Source organism: Anser brachyrhynchus, assembly GCF_964034855.1.
Source record: "Anser brachyrhynchus genome assembly, chromosome: 2".
Taxonomy (NCBI): domain Eukaryota; kingdom Metazoa; phylum Chordata; class Aves; order Anseriformes; family Anatidae; genus Anser; species Anser brachyrhynchus.
Genome location: NC_137695.1, coordinates 64,242,644 through 64,256,868, shown reverse-complemented (window position 1 = coordinate 64,256,868; position 14,225 = coordinate 64,242,644). Strand labels below are relative to the sequence as shown.

Here is a 14,225-nt window from a genome sequence, read left to right as displayed (position 1 = left end):
CCGCCTCCATTGTAAAAGGTTGCCCCAGAAGTCAGAGGAGATACCGCGTTCATTGACTTGGTAAGCAAACAGAGCAAAGCTAAGCCCACCTTGCATCACCCGTGGCCAGCCAATGCTCAGGTGGAAAGGAGAGCAGGAAGGCCAGTACCCACCCCACAGCTCTTCTCTGCTCCAGCAGGCTCGGACAAGTGACCCCTCCAAAGGACACAGCTGTCAATTGCTTAAAGAAATGCAAAGTTCAGATGACTGCAAAGGACTCACCTCACTTGCCAAAAAGTTACAAAACGCCAGTGTTTGCTGAAAAACAAGTCTGCACAGCTCACTTGTGAGAAAGGCATGATGCCAGAAGGCAGCGAGCAGGGCAGATGAGGAAAGACTGATTCTTGCCTAGACAAGACTGATTTTTTTGGCTAGCTTTGGTGTCACTGCCCCAAGAGAAGGGTGTGGGGTCATCTGCAGCCCAGGGCTGGGGACAGCAGTGGCCCTGGGGTCTTGTCCTGGCTGGTGAGGCAATGTTTGCTCACACCTCGCAGAGCAGGCCCGGGGCAGCTTCTTCCATCGCCCGCTCGGTCAGACAGTGACTGACCTCAGCATGGGGCTTTGAAGTCTTGCATCGCCTTTTCATTCAGACAGATTTGGGGATGAAGAGCTGGCTGCCAGGAGCTCACCATTCCCCTCCAGCCAGCAGGGAAGGCACAGGAGCATTGCCTACGGCAGCAGCACGTTTTGCCATTGCAATGTTGGTGTGACAAACTGCTACTCCCCTCTCTGCCCTTGAAGGCAACACAAGGCAACAGCTTTCCCCTCTGCACAGCACCAGCAGCAGCTGTTACTTGTCACTCTTGTAAAAGCAAATCAACACCACTACCCAAAGCCGGTGTCCAGAGCTGTACGTAGGTCCAGTGAATGAAAATCTCAGTGGCCAAGGGGACAGAGCCATCAGTGCCAACACAACTGCCTACATCCAGAGGCTCAGACTGGCTAGAGGCTCCTTTGTGCTGGACACAGCAGGAATTACACAGGCATTCTGCAATTCATGGCATGAAGACATGACCGCATCTTCCCCATGTGATCTGTCCAGGGAAGAACAACAAGGAGCACAGATAGCAGTGCTGGTGTGGATGACATTCACCCCAAAATCCCACCCTTCAGGTTCAACCACTTAGTCAATGCAGCTCCAGAAGTTTGAGGGCAGAGCTGGAAATTAAACCTCCACCTCCTGACCATGAGGAGGAGGTCTCGGATAAGGTTTGGTGGAGATGACAGGGCTTGGATTAGCAATATCTGCCTTCTTCTGAGCATCGCTGGGATGCTGAAGCAGCAGGGAGGTACCCATCCCCTGCTCCCCTGGGGTTGTGCACAGCTTTGGTTCATTTTGTTTTTACAAGGACAAAAGGGATGGCCAAGCCTGCAGAGTCAGAAGGAGAGGACAGTCCATGAGGAGCTGTTTGCACTGGTCCAGCAGAAGCAGGTCAGCAGGCATTGCAATGCCCTGAGAACCACCCACCCTTTGCCATTCAAATTGCCGTGCTGGAAGCTCTTCTTTTACTGGGAGGAGGAAAAACTACAGAAGGCTCCAGAATGCAGAAAGCCACTTGTGCCACTGGCCAGGAGTTATGCAGCCACGCAGAACTACCTAGGTTGGAAGAGACCTTCACAATCATCATGTCCAACCACCAGCCTGACCTGCCAAGTCCTACCACTAGACCATGTCCCTTAGTGCCATGCCCACATGGAATTATGGTGTGGTTTGGGTTGGAAGGCACCTTACAGATCACCCAGTTCCAACCCCAACACATGAACCAGGCCATCAGGGCAGATGAACTCTTGACTTTCCCTGTTCAGCTGCACAGCAGTGCATGTATGGGTACGCAGCTCCTTGCATACACCAGGGTCAGGAGTGCTGCCAGACCCACCTCAAGCAGCTCTCCAGCAAAGCCACATTCCTCAGTGTGGTTTGGCACATTAAGAAACCACCCATCCATCCCCCAAGGCTGCTTTTTGAACAATTAATTTCAGCCCCTCTCACCATCAGTAAACTATTGTTCTTTACTGCTAGCTGCAATGCTTTTTTGGACAGCCACTGAACATCTTACAGCACCTCTCCCTCCCAAACACACCATTTTGCTCCACACAGAGCTACACACCAGCTGCCCTGCAGCAGGCATTTAAAACCCTAGAACTTGCTTCTTCTTTTCACCACCAAGCCCTACAACCCACTTGTACTTTGGTTTCCATTACAAGGACAGCAGCCCCAGACACATTTAGGAGGTAAAACACACTGTGTGAGGGGCTGTGATGAACCACCTTACACCCAAAATCTTTGTCAAAGAAGGGCTTGAATCTCAGCACGTAAAATTTAGCTTCTTAGGCTATATGGAACGAATACAAGAGGCAACAATTTAGGTCTAAAATCTTCCTTTTCTCCCTCACTTAGAAGGGCTTACCTGCCACTCCTGCCCTCAGATACTGGAAATCTCTCTCCTGAGGTCACTTCTCTCCTGAGGTCACCACTGCAATAACACACAGAACAGAGCAGAAACACAGCCACAAAATAACAGCCTCTGGTTCCCAATATAACCTGAGCTATACAATTGGCAGCTGTTGGGGATTACATCCCAGCTGATGGGGGTCAGCAATCACTCACAGCTACCACCCCAGGAAGGTGCTGGGATCTTTGGGGTTGGGGATGAGTCTGAGCCTTTTCTGCTTTGCCCTGTGCAGCTGTTGGTGTGTTTCCAGAGCTTGCACAACCCCTGCTCTGTTCTGTCCAGGAGAGGTGATGTACAAGGCTTGGGAGTGCCATCCGGCCATCTCCCACCACTGAGCAGGTGTGCTAATTAAACAAGCTATGCCATTAAACACTAAGGAAGATGCATGGCCTGGAACAGTGTGTTAGTCTCCCAGCAGGGCATGAGCCATCATAAATCAGTGCTTGCTTTACCATGCCTGCCCAGAGAGAGCATCCTCAGGGAGCATCCCCGCATCCATCTGCTGCCAGTGACCAAGAGGCGATCAACAGGAACATGTAGGAGGAAGAAATTCCCATAAACACCACTGTCTGCTGCTAAAATTAAGTGGGAAGAGTGCCACTCCCTAATGTACGATTCCTTCCTGCGGTGTTCCTCCTGCCTGGCTCGCGGCAGTGTGGTGAGAGCGGCTCGCTGAGATGGAGGGTGAGGGCTTTCCGCAGCAGCTGTCCCCAGGGGACAGCAAGCCGACACTACATGGTGTTTCGATGGGTTTTTGTAAAGGTGTTTGGCTTCTCCTGTCCTTTCCCACTGGTTAAGATAGCCGGGGCCAACACTGCTGACCCCACATCAAAGCACAGAGTGGGGCTGTGTCCCCAGCCCAGCTCTCAATCCTGGATCCTCCAGGCAGGAATTTCCCTTCTTGTCTGTTTTGGGATGGGATCACCAATGCTCAAACAGGGATCTGCCTCCGGAGCCATGCTGAGCTTTCCAACGCACCCAGATCCCACTGTATTTCAGCAGAAGTTGGAACCAAGCTGAGGTTTTGGGGAAGCTCATAATGTTTCTACCCCAAAACCATTCCAGCCCTAGACGTGGGCACACTCATGGCCCTCAGGCATCCTTGCTAGGGCTCTCCTCACCTCCCCATCCTGTGATAGCAGGGAGAAATACCCCAGTTAGGGCCTGGGCACTGCTCTGCAGGCAGGGTGAGCGATGCACCGAGGTGGCTGGGGTGCTACCTCCCTGTTGCTGGAGTCTCAGCCACCTTTTTTTGCCCTGTGGGATGAGGCATCGGCCAGAGAAGGAGACACCAAACTTGAGGTTTTAAGAGCCTCCTTCTCCTGAGCCAGCTGCAGAATGCAGGCCCTACATCTACTGCATTGGTGCCAGCTGTGGAAAGCAGACCTGCCTCTGAACCCAAGGGCAGGTAACCACAGATGTTGCTTGCTTCGCACTAGGGTTAGCTGGTGACTGCATTTCAGATACGTTTGTCACAGGCTGATGACTCCCTGAGGTAGTAGCTCAAGACCCAGAGCTGCCAAGAACATAGAGTTCATCCTGCTGTGTCCTTGGCTCCAGCCCTGCTACCTTCCCTGGCTCGGACAGGGGCCAAGCGCTTCCTCTGTGAGGTTAAAGAGAAGTTCAGCACTAATAAATCAGCCTCCCAACACTGTGCAACTAGTTGCTTTGTGCTCCTTGCTGGGCCTGAGGAAGCAACCCTCATCTTTACTACGCCAAAAGCAGTGGCACAGGAGGCTTTGTGTGAGGCTTCATCTCCACTCAAAGGATGGAAACTTTGGTCAGTGTCCAGCACCCAACAATGAACCCACCATCTCCATAGGTAATGAGGGGTTCACAGAAACATGGAAGCTGCAATGCAGTTGTTTCACTGCTTATTTGGTTAAGGCTGGCTGGGAACTGAAGTCATTTGGGAAGCTGGTGGAGGGCCATCCCCCCTGCCAGGTGTCACCTCTTCCATGGGCACCATGTGCTGAGCACCAACCACATAATTTTGCAGTGCTGTCCATTCAGAAATCTTGCAAGCTTTTGCCCGAGGAAGTGTTTTTGCCTTCTTGTCCTGGTGTTTCAGACAGAAAAGCTGGTGCCCCCCTGAGCCAGGAACGATGGTGGGCCCATGGCTAGGATGTCTGAGCTGAGCTCCTACATGGCATGGACCCAGCCGCGGTGTTGCTCTGTGTGGTTTGCTCTCTGGGGTTGGAGCCAGCCCTGGGTGCTTGGAACCGGCCTAGTAAACAGAAGCTGATAAGATCAGGAAGGACAGTGAATGTGGGTTGAGGACAAAATGCAAAATCATGGTTATTTTTCTGATAAACAATATCTGAAGGCTGTCTGTGGCCCTTTCTGCACAAGCCTCTGCACCTGCACCCAGAGTCAGGCTCTTGACCCAGCCAGATGCAGAGCTGGCAAAAAAACAGTGAGGAAGTGATGGAGAGACAGACCTCCGGTAGCTCTTGGCACCCCAAGCCCAGCCTCCCCATTCCCACACCACTGCCTCTCTACTGGGGCCCCTGAGAAGGAGAAAACCATGCTGATCAGCAAAATTTCCACTTGCTTGCCAGGCTGCGGTGCATCACCTCCTGCCCATCTCTGACCCTGCTCTCAGGGGACCCACAGGGATTTAACATCCCTGCCCAAATTCCCCCCTATCTGAAGGCAGCCATCCCCTAAAACCCAGCTCATGGTGCAGCAAACCAGCTCAGCACCCCCAGCACTGAGCCCCACGCTGTGCCCATCCCACGGGGCTCAGCAGGGCAGAATGCTGCTGGCTGCGTGCCCACCACGGCCAGCCACAAATTCAGGCCCCACTGCCCCATAAAGGCACAACCACAACAGCAATGACCCAGGACCCAAAGGACGCTGCAGGGACACCAGAGCTGGGCTGCTGGTGTGGGATGATGAGCAGGGACGGCACATGCTGGTCCCCAGCTCCCGAATTAGGTCAGTGGAGTTGTAACAGCTGGCAGCGGAGCTGCCTTTCTGCGGGAATTAGGCATAAATGCGGCTCTGAGGCTTTGCTGTAAATGTGCCAGGACGGGGCTGGCGGATGCTGATGGATCTGAACACCTGCGCTGTGACCCTTCCAGCCTGAGCGGTTTGCACTGGGACACCTCCTGGAGCTGGAGCCCCTCAAGCTAAACCGGTGGGTTTAGCTGCCACCTTTGCAGAAAGCAGCACATGGAATAAAAGTAGCACAGCCACGTCCTGCTGAGCTCCCACACAATGTGCCTTCTGCTCTGCCATGAGCTGCTCCCTCCCTGCATTACCGATAGGGTTTGGGAGCTCTTGGTGCTACAGAGCATCCACCCGCATCACGGCATGGAACCAGGGGAGCTTTTATATCCCCCCACAAACACACAGCATCTCCACTTAAGCAGACAATTGACAGACCGCAGCTTTGCAAAGACACAGGCCAGCCCTCTCAGCCCCAGAAGTGCCTGTGCAGTCCAGCCAGTCACAGGGACATGCACGGCTCAGGTTGTCTCAGATAAGCCCAGAGCCAGTCCAGTTCCTCCAAAACGCGACCGTCAAGTCAGTCCAGATGGAGCCACAGCTACCACTGGGGCCACAGGTTTTGAATGCTGGTGCAGGAAGAGCATGTGGAAGAGGAACTGAAATCGTCAAGTAGGAAGCAACAGGTGTTGAGCTCGTGCCTTTTATTGTCATGGAATATTTAATTTCTAAGTAAATGGGAATGTTTATTTGTGTCCATCGCCATGCAGCTGTATTACCACAGCTCCACGTGGCTGGGGATTGTCCTCATAGATGAAAAGATCGGCACACATCAACCTGGTATTTACAAAAACAACATTAACTTTGAGATTGTGTTTTAAAAGGAAGAGTTTGAGGCAAATGGAAAACTAACTGAAGAGTAACGCGAATCCTGTCCCAGAATGACAGCCACTGCAAGAGCACAAGATGAAAAATAAAGTGGAAGCATTTCTGTTGCCAGTGCCCACAATGAACTACTTAAATTATGTTGCGATTTAAGAAGCTGGTCTCCTCAACACTTTCAAATGTCATCTGCTGGGCTTTGAGGCATTTACTACTGACCACCCATCTTTATGCACAGAAATATTTTAGTAACCTTTAAATCCTCTTTGTCTCTTTGGGAATTTTCAGGACTTTCTGGGCTAGTCTTTACTGTCTGTATAGCTACAGAATGACCTTTTGTTGTACCAAAACCTTGTAATCTGACTTAATTTTCTGGCTGCTTCTTTGTCCATAATAGCCTCACTTATTTTGTCAGTTCTTGTGTGTTTCAAAAAATATGTAACCTCACCTCTGGACCTCAGGGTTGTCCGTCAGTGCCCCAAATGAGATGGCATTTACAGACTGTACTTTTATGGAATATTATTCTCTGCTTTCTTGGAGTTGAAGCTCACTATGTAGATTTTGCACCATTCTATGCAGCAACTCGTCTTCACCATTAGCAGCTACTGCCAGATCTGGACGTGCCATGCAGAATTGCACTGCATTCAGAAGGGGAGTTGGTTGGTTGGCTTTTTATTATTACTGTTTTTAAACATCCAATTTTTGCACATCACCTTGTTCCTCATCCTTTATACCCAGGACATTTTGGTTTTGCTAGGCAGAGGCAGAGAAGTGGACCATAGAGATGCTTCAGAAGAACAACAGACACAATGGGAAGGTAGCATGTGGAAGAATTTAACTGATGTTCTTTGAGTAATCAGAAATCACACTACTAAAACCACACTTATATGGAACCTGGCCCTTTTGCCTGGATCCCTTTTTTTGCCATGAATGCCCTAATTTTAGGCTTCTTCAAGCAGTTTCCATTTAAAAAAATTTTGGCCTTCTCCCTTTTAGGATTAGTCCTAGATGCCTGTCTAGATGCTGGGGCTAAGTCATGACCAAGCTATCAGCTCTGGGCTGATTACAAATTTGTGGTCCCAAGGATGGCGATGAACATGGAAGCCTGAGCGCCAAGGCTGACAAAACCTGTATATCTCAGGTCTAAGGACTGTGGCATCAACACGGTGCCAGGAGATTCCAGGTCAAAGCTTGAATCCATGTTTAAAGAGCTTTGTTTGCAAGCCAAGGCCCACAAAACTGTACTTTGTGAGGATGCTGAGATTTCATGGTGGAGCTAGACAGAACAGTAGTAGCAACTCCATCAACGCACTGTTAAAGGAAATACAAGAAATTCACTGAAGAAGAGGAGCAGGAGGAGGAGGAGGAAGGTTCTGGAGGAGAGAGGTGCCACTAAGCACTTCCCTGCAAGGAAGTGTGGGTATGGGAAATTGCAGATATTTTTCCAAATCATGCGTTTAAGAAGCCATTAAAAGACACACATGAACATCCTTGTGTTCAGTGAAAGCTTTTTTTCTGCATCTTTCCCCAACCTTGTCAAAGCTGTCATGTATGAAAAACATTTGTCAGCGTGCATGGAGGCATTCCCACATGCCCTCACACCCCACTGACTGTTTCCAGGGAAAACCATTTGACCAACAGGAAAAACAAAACAAAAACAAAACAAAACAAAACAAACCACCTTCTCTAGAGAGGGACTGCAGCCCACTGCATTTCCAAAGGCCTTCCTTTGGAGTCATTGGCAAGCTGCTCCTGAGAAATGTAGGGGCTGCAAACAGAGCCCGCTGTTTCTTCAGCTCCAAGAGAAAGAAAATAAACCCTTTGAGAACTTCAGTAGAATTTCATACAGTAGAGGATGTTGCCACCTGCTGTTTAAATACATGCAGACACTAGTTTTCCTTGGCTTTCGTGGCTTTTGGTCATTTCTGAGTTTTTGCAGCCTGATAAGCCTGGTCAGTGGTGGGGAAGTATTGCATGTTCCGGTCAGGGCACTAACATTTAACTTTCTGTACTTCTAAATCAGCTTTCAGCAGTTTCTCTTCCACTGTACCCTGGCAAACACCATGACCTGTGAAACACTCCCTCCCTGCAGAGTTTCTTCACTGCACTCAGGATTGCAGATAGGTCGGCTATCACAGCAAGCAGGCATCAGCAAAGTCTCCAGAAGAGCCCAGGTAGGTACTCAAGGGCCACGTCTGCTTTGGTGCCTCTTCATAAAATCATAGAATCGTTCAGGTTGGAAAAGACCTCTAGATCATCTGGTCCAACCTTTAAGCTAGTACTGACCAGTCCACCACTAAACCATGCTACTAAGTTCTACATCTACATGTTTTTTGAAGACCTTCAGGGACAGCGACTCAACCACTTCTCTGGGCAGCCTATTCCAACTCCACACAACCCTTTCTGTAAAGAAATTTCTCCTAATATCCAACCTAAACCTCCCTGGTGCAACTCGAGGCCATTTCCCCTCATCTTGGTACGAGGTGAATGTCTTCTGGGATGATGAAGATAAAAGCTGACCAAGTCTTGGGGGTCTGAAACCAAACCTGAGACAGAAGTGTTTATTATTATTGTTGTCGTTTTTAAAGAGCTCTAAAAAGTGCTTAAGCTAAACACACTAGGAGCAGGTGTTGAACTGCTGCCCTTATTTGCAGAATTAGGTCATAGTATTGAGGATTAGAGCAGTCACAGCTTGGTAAAGGAAAGGAAAGGAAAGGAAAGGGAAAAGGGAAAAGGGAAAAGGGAAAAGGCTCATATTTTGTGAGAGGGTGGCTTGGTGGTCTGGAAGAACCAAGACAAATGCAGCCTGGGCTGTTCTGCAGGCACGGCTGATGCAGCAGCAAGGCTGGATTGCTGTTCCCCCTGGCACAAATTTCCCTGGGGAGAGAGCCATCAATTACACGTCCCGAAGAGAGCTTTGGCTGCAGACGCAGTCATGGTGCTGGGGAGGTGACAGCAGGGCAGAGCTGGGTGTGCTGATCCAGGGCACAACACAAAACATCCATCTGGGGGACCAGGGGAGAAAATCCAGCAGAGCTCCCTGCTCAGTAAGGATGGAGATACGAAGTGTAGGAAATCCGTCTGATTAAATCTGAACGTACTTTTGGCTGCTTTCTGTAAGGTCTCAGGGCAGGATGGAGTTACACAGCTACTCGCTTCTTTTCTTTAGTTATCTGGGAGTTGAATCAGGAGACTTTTTCTGTCAGCCTTTTTCCTGCTAGGGCATGGTCACCTTTATGGCTACTGCCCTCACCCAGTGACCCAATCCCATGATAATTTCCCATCCCCCAAATGACTTCCACCTCGGTTGCTTTTTAGGATTTATATATATATTCTTAAATGCCAGGCCTGGCCTGGCGGCCTGTGTGGTCACCAGCCCCCGGCTCCTCCTGCTGGGCCCTGCACAGCCATGATGGATCCTCAGGGTTGATGTCCTGTTGGGACCGGGTCCGTCTGCGCCCATCCTGCTCCCAGTGCCAGGAGAAGCTGCGGATGAGCTGCCATGGCATGGAGGGGCTGCGGTCCCTGCGCCTGGGCGAGACGCTGTGGGACTGGTAGTTGGAGGGACGCCACCGTCGCTGCTGCCACCCCGGCCCCATGTTGTGCTGGAACCTTCCCCGGGGCCGGCAGGCTGAGGCGTCCCACATGGGGCGTGGCACCAGCCTCACGATGGCAATGATGGCCTGGCAGCAGAGCGGGCAGGTGGCTCTGTGGGCAGCCCAGGGCTGGATGCAGTCCCTGCAGTGCCCGCAGGGGTCCAGCCGTGTTGCATCAGCTAGCGGGCCCAAGCAGATGATGCAGGTCTCTTCTCTTGGGGCCTCCGCTGGCAGCTCCTGGCGTGGCTGGCTCATGGTGTCCGCAGCTGCTCCGGTGTGGAGATGCTTGTTGTTCCTGGGATGCTGCTCTGATGTCAAACAGGTATCAAGCGCCTCCTGTCTTCAGCACCTCCCTCGTGGGTCAATGGCTGAACTCCAAAGACTCGCAGCTCACCATCAGCCCCTCAACGCCTTGCGCCCCACCAGAAGGACCTCAATGCCTTGCCTGCAACCAGAGGGATCTCAGCATCTCACGTGCCACCAGAAGGACCTTGACATCTCAAGTTCCACCAGAAGGATCTGGGTACTTCACCTGCCACCCAGAAGGACCTCGTGTCTCTCATGCTACGAGAAGGACTTTGATGTCTCTCGTGCCACTGGAATGACCTCGACATCGCACCTTCCACCAGTAACACCTCCACCTCTCATGTTTCAGCTGTGGGAGCTCAATCTCTTGAGTGCCACCAGCTGGACTGAACACAGGCTGGATGCTCAGGGCACTTATGGCCAGCTGCCTTTTGTGAGGCCACAGGGTGACGGTGACTCTGGGGTGACATCACACGGCTCCTGGGGTGCTCCTGGTGGCAGCACTAACGGAGGTATTGTGACTGTTGTGAGAAAATGCTGATGTGAAATGGCTGCTCCACACTGACAGGGGTAACGTCTGCCAGGCTGGGGTCCAGGCCGGGAGCTTGGCCTTTGGCCTCAGAACTGCACCTGGGAGTCAGGGCTGTCCTTGACATGCAGCTGGACACCTGAGCACCAGAGACATCCTGAAGAGATCATCAAGGAGGACACAACAAGAATCTGGGGAATAACTTATCACCTGGGATGGTGATAAAGAGCATGGGCACAAGGAAATTGGCCCAATAAAGTGGGAACATGCTTGAGAACTCAAGAGGTTTTTTAAGAATATTAGGAACGTGGTCAGCTCTTGGCTGTCCCAGGAGGATGGTAGAAATGAACAGCATCTCTTGGTTTCCTGAAGTGGTGGTGTCATCATAGAATCATCACAGAATCGCAGAATGGGCAGGGTTGGAAGGGACCTCTGAAGATCATCTAGTCCAACATCCTTGCTGAGAAGGATCACCTAGAGCACGTTGCACAGGATGGCATCCAGGCGGGTTTTGAATATCTCCAGAGAAGGAGACTCCACAACCTCTCTGGGCAACCTGTGCCAGTGCTCTGTCACCCTCACAGTAAAGACGTGCCCCCTCATATTGAGCCGGAACCTCCTGTGCTTCAGTTTGTGCCCGTTGCCTCTCGTTCTGTTGCTGGGCGCTACTGAAAAGAGACCGGCTCCATCCTCTCGACACCCTCCCCTTAGATATTTATACACATCTGGGGGACGAGATGCTGGAGAGCAGCCCCGCAGAGAGGGATCTGGGGTTTATGGTTGATAGCAAGCTGAATGTGAGCCAGCAGTGTGCCCTGGCAGCCAGGAGGTCCAACTGTATCCTGGGGTGCATCAAGCACAGCACTGCTAGTCAGTCGAGGGAAGTGATTGTCCCGCTCTACTCTGTGCTGGTGCGGCCTCATCTGGAGTACTGTGTGCAGCTCTGGGCACCACAGTACAAAAGGGACGTAAAACTGGTGGAGAGTGCCCAGAGAAGGGCTATTAAGATGGTGAAGGGCCTAAAGGGGAAGACATATGAGGAGTGGCTGAGGTCACTTGGCCTGTTCAGCCTGGAAAAGAGGAGGCTGAGGGGAGACCTCATCATGGTCTACAGCTTCCTCACGAGGGGGAGTGGAGGAGCAGGTGCCGATCAGTTCTCCTTAGTGACCAGTGACAGGACCCAAGGGAATGGTGTCAAGCTGCAACGGGGGACATTCAGGTTACATACCAGGAAAAGGTTCTTCACTGAGATGGTGGTCACACACTGGAACTGGCTTCCCAGGGATGTAGTCATGGCCCCAAGCCTGCTGGAGTTTTAGTGTTTGGACTGTGCTCTCAGCTCCACACAGGATACAGAAACACCAAGCAACAGCAGGGAGTGAAGGCAAGGAGCAAGCAGCTGCACTGGCTCATGCCCTAGCAGGTGATTGTGGCCAAACCTGCTTCCATTTCACTAATACTGATGCCCCTGCCCTCATCTCCTGTGAGAAAGGTGACATTTTTGCTTTTGCATGGAGAACAGAGTATCTGTTCTCTTTTTCATATGGAAAACTAAAGAAAATAATGATTTAGGTGACTCGTCCAAGTTCTCAATGGTCTTTGCTAGCCAGGTGGAAGCCTGAAGGCTGTCGGCAGTTTTCAGGCTTGCAATGTAAAGCACAGGCTTTCTCTTAGTGAGAAATCAGTGCCTGCACCCTGCCATGGCTCTGGTTTACCTTTGCTGATGCCCAAAGGGCAGGGCTGCTTTGGCCGGAACGAGGATGGTGGTACCAAATTGTCTCCAGATTTTAACACCACTTTTTCCAGCATAAGCAAAATTCAGATCAGTGGAGACTTCAGAACTTCATTTACCGCTGTGCTGCTGGAAATCAGGACAGCTTCAGACAGGCACATAGTGGTTGAAACCAGGGCAAAGCTGGGGGCAAGGGAAGGGCTGGAGCAGAGCAGTCCTTGCTCCAAAAGGCAGTGGCCATCCTGCAAATGACGCTGCCCTTGCAAGACAAGCACACAGTCCACAAAACACAGCATCATTGTGACTAGTGTGGGACAGGCTGTGTAAGAGCTGAAGCCATGGCACTGGATGAGACATCATTGGGTGCCACTTCTCTCCTGAGAAGTACTTGCCGTGGCTTATCTGTGCTCACCTCACGAGAACATGGGGATGTTTCACTTTAGGAAGAAGTGATCCACTGGCTTCCAAATTGAAGGAACAAACTTTTAATATCTTCATGAGAAACTCTTGGCAGTAGAAAACAGGTTCCTCTTGGCTATCAATAATCTTTAAAAAACATAAAATCTGCCTCTGACATTGCTACACAGCTGCTTTTTCCATTCCTTGGGCTTCCATGAGATTATTGCTAGCAGACTAGGAGGGAATTGGAGAAGGCAGATGAATAATATTCTCTTAATAAATCAAAACCACAAGTTTTATCTTGATTTACGCAGTCTATCTATCTCAGGGCAAGCTGCAAGATGATCGCCTTCATTAGAAAACTGCTGTAGCTGCACAAAACAAGCATTGTGGCCACCTCAGAGACCTCTCTGGATGCCAGCATCGAGGTGATACTTTACAGAAAGATGAGAGAACTTGAGCTGCACTCCCAAACACAAGGCAAATGGATGAAGATTTCTACTTATTTCCCTACGTCTGCCAGCAATTTCTTCTCATTATATCGCTTGGAAACCCAGTTCCCTCAGTCATTTGCTTTTAAAAACTCATTAGAAGAGTGCAGCACACAGAGGAGATTATTAGCACTTGCATTAAACAAAGCTGCTCATCGGGGCAGAGCTGCAGGTGCCTTGGCAGCATCTCTGGCTGGCCGCCCAGCCTGCTTTGCAGACCCTGGTCCCCTCCTGCCGCCTGGGCGTCCCCAAGGCAGATCCTGATGAATTGTTTGGGCTCCCAAATCTCACAGCTGGAGTTACACAACCTGGAGACCACAGGAAGGGAAAAAAAGACCTTGTGTGTGCTGTGCTTCCCCACTGCTGGCCATGGCCAAAATTAGGAGAACCTGTAGCAGCACAATGTAACGGTGGAACAACATGCTGCTCCACAATCACCAGGTGGGTGAGGAATCCCATTCACACCCTCTGAAGATTACCTCTCCTGTTTTTAACCAGGAGACAGTGCACATTTCTGAAGAGGAACATTTGGGACTGGATAAAAGCCATGGGAAGCATCCAAGAGTACCAGCTGAGTATTCCCTTGGAGAAATAACCATGTGACAGAGGTGGGAAAAATGACAAGGCAATGCAGAATTTCAGAAGTGCTCAGTTCCTGATGGTATGTGAATAGCTCATTTCAGGAGGAGCGACAGCAGGTCCCGGTTCCAGCAGCAGGCTGGCATGCTGGCCGGCCACCAAACCTACCAGCCACCCAGCAGAACAAGCTACTCGACAGGATATGGGATGAAGCACAATTGGATTGTGGAGAAAGGAGTAATTGCCTTTCATGAACCTTAGACAGCA

General features: G+C 50.8%; 1 protein-coding gene across 1 annotated transcript in view; it reads right to left on the bottom strand.

Moving 5' to 3' along the window:
* The window catches only part of EEPD1 (endonuclease/exonuclease/phosphatase family domain containing 1), a 109,970-nt gene extending 107,427 nt beyond the window's left edge, over positions 1-2,543 (bottom strand). The window contains exon 1 of the mRNA XM_080579809.1: positions 2,448-2,543. The gene's annotated coding sequence lies outside the window, so the exon portion shown is untranslated. The remainder of the gene's footprint in view (positions 1-2,447) is intronic.
* Positions 2,544-14,225: the final 11,682 nt, after the last annotated feature.